This window comes from Suncus etruscus, chromosome 2 (assembly GCF_024139225.1).
Source record: "Suncus etruscus isolate mSunEtr1 chromosome 2, mSunEtr1.pri.cur, whole genome shotgun sequence".
Taxonomy (NCBI): Eukaryota; Metazoa; Chordata; class Mammalia; order Eulipotyphla; family Soricidae; genus Suncus; species Suncus etruscus.
In genome coordinates, this window is record NC_064849.1 from 42,429,342 (window position 1) to 42,431,598 (window position 2,257).

Genomic DNA, 2,257 nt, shown 5'->3' on the forward strand with positions numbered 1-2,257 from the left:
CTATATTGGGGAAACTATAATCTCCCTTCTCACTGAAAGATAAAGAAAAAACATGAGTTGGGGATAACAATGAAAGATTTGTTCAAGTTTTAAATAGAGTATATGTTACAAAATAATCTATAAACTGATGAGAAAATAACATTATTTAGAAATACTTAATCTTACTGTTCACTAGTATCACTTTTTTTTTTATTTTGGGCCACACCCAGTAACAGTCAGAGGTTACTCCTAACTATGTGCTCAGAAATCGCTTCTGGCTTGGGGGACAATATGGGAAGCCAGGGGATAGAACCAGGATCCATCCTGGGTCAGCCGCATGCAAGGCAAACACCTCACCACTGCCCCATCTCTCCGACCCCAGTATTTGCGTTTTCTAAGATGAGATTGTGCCATCTACTTAGACTACAGAACAAGAAAAGCGAAAATTTAATTACTGTACAAGAATACAGCATGCTTAAATCCCTGTACTGTACAGGAATACAGCATGCTTAAATTGTGCCTGATGATAAAGACAATTCTATTTTTGCTCAGTTTTTCTATCAAAGGTTAAGTTTAAGAAATTTCATTTACTAATTATTTCATAAATACCAAATTTCCTCTTAGGAGAAGCAAATAGTATAAAATTATTAAACAATATTGATATTACTATGGTGATAAGAACTAGTCATTTATGTTCTCCTTTGAAAATATATCTCATTTGCTTCCTTCTATGTTCTTTGCTTGCTTATTTGAAATCTAGAGAAGCCTGTGTTCTCTCTTGAACACTTATCTCTCCTGTCTCCTACTATCTCTTTCTAAGAAGATTTTGTTCAACCAGAAAACTACTGTGCTTCACTAAAAATAAGAAATTAAAATAAAGATGCACGTTTCTATTAATCCATATAACTAGAGATATGAACTGATAATAATAATATCAGGGCACTCTTAAGTCAGAATTTGAGGATTGAGATGTTATTTCAACTTGAGTATAAGCAGAAATTAAATAGAAAAAGTGTGTGTGCATACTTATCTGGCAGGGGAGGTGCCATGATCACTAAGGTGGTTTCTTCAGGGCAAGGCTCATTCATTGCACCAAGGATATAATGACCCCTGAGATTTCCCTAAATGTGGGAAAAAGGACTGCATAATCTGTGGTAGGGAGATACTGCATTTTTCTGTTAAAAAAATAAAGGTGTGTGTACGTGTGTAATGGAGTTTAAACAGAAGTAATTAAAATCTGTATGTTTTATGTATTACGATAATTGCATTTGGGGGCTGAGAAATAGCAGAGCTGTAGGTTGTTCGCATTACACACAGCCATTCTAGGAACAGATGGCGGTTGGAATCCTTGCAACCCATATGGTCCCTTAAACCTGCCAGGATCGATTTCTGAGTGCAGAGCCAGGAGTAAATCCTGAGCGCCACCACTGGTGTTGACCCAAACACTGCCCCCACCTCAATAATTGTATTTTCAAGGAACAAAAATTTATCTGGAATCACAGAATGAGGACAAATTTCAGGTTGAGGTTACATAAAAGGAGGAATAATAATAGAGAACCTTATATTTCAAAAAAGTATATTATTTCTAATCCAATTTATGTATACTTTTTAGCAAAATGGATCTGCACTAATAATTATTTTACTAATTTATAAGTTGGCACTGCGCATTTAGGACATTTTCCTTGCAGGCAGCTGACCCAGGACAGATCCTCCTTTGATCCCTGGAGTCCCATATGGTCCCCCAAGCCAGAAGTAATTTCTGAGCACATAGCCAGGAGTAACCCCTGAGCTTCACATAACTGAGTGTGGCCCAAATACCAAACACCAAAAAAAGTATATATATATATACACTCAGAAATATATAACTATTAAGCTGCTGGATATTTGTCTCTAACAAGTAAATTCTGATTTTATTCTCTATTAGTTGTATTTTTCTGTTTCAAACTAATTCATAATTCTAAAGAGTAGGGATTTTCTGGATGCTACAAAATTGATTAATTACCATTCCTGCAACTTCCCTTCATATCCAAAAATGATAAATCATTACTTTATAATAATAATATGGCTTTTCTTATATTTATATTTTTATGTATAATTTGTTTAAAGCTATTTTTATTCTATTCAGTAATTTTTCTTTGCCTATAGTAGGCTCTTTGTAAAATATGAATAAAAAGGTAGTTGAAAATATTAACTGAAGGTACTATATATATGTATCAGTATGACTGGTTTTCATTGCTGGTGGCTGTTACCAGATAGCTTTTTTGAATCATTCTTAAAT

The 2,257-nt window shown here is 34.3% G+C and overlaps 1 non-coding gene across 1 annotated transcript; it reads left to right on the plus strand.

Moving 5' to 3' along the window:
- Positions 1–1,001: 1,001 nt before the first annotated feature.
- On the plus strand, positions 1,002–1,157 carry LOC126002882 (U1 spliceosomal RNA). The gene has a single exon (XR_007493487.1). It is a non-coding gene; the product is annotated as a U1 spliceosomal RNA (small nuclear RNA).
- Positions 1,158–2,257: the final 1,100 nt, after the last annotated feature.